Raw genomic sequence first — 224 nt, 5'->3', positions numbered from 1 at the left:
GACTATCTTTAGAAAAGTTTACATGGTATTTTCTTTTCATCTTGCCTCTGAACAATGCATATTAAAGTAGTGTTCATGCAGCTCTTCTTTGTTTACAGCGGTAACCCAGGAAACACTGTATCATTTCTGTTCATGAGCGCCACCAGAGTGAATCGAGTGAATCTGCGTCTCATTCAGCTCGTCTGCTGTTTCTGTTTCATGCAGATATTTTTTATCACAAAACT

General features: G+C 38.4%; 1 protein-coding gene across 1 annotated transcript in view; it reads left to right on the top strand.

Moving 5' to 3' along the window:
- The window catches only part of LOC107661254 (cGMP-dependent protein kinase 2-like), a 27,979-nt gene that overhangs the window by 26,178 nt on the left and 1,577 nt on the right, over positions 1-224 (top strand). The gene's annotated exons all lie outside the window — the stretch shown is intronic.

Source organism: Sinocyclocheilus anshuiensis, unplaced genomic scaffold, assembly GCF_001515605.1.
Source record: "Sinocyclocheilus anshuiensis isolate Anshui unplaced genomic scaffold, SAMN03320099.WGS_v1.1 scaffold1365, whole genome shotgun sequence".
Taxonomy (NCBI): Eukaryota; Metazoa; Chordata; class Actinopteri; order Cypriniformes; family Cyprinidae; genus Sinocyclocheilus; species Sinocyclocheilus anshuiensis.
This window is presented reverse-complemented; position numbering and strand designations above follow the sequence as displayed.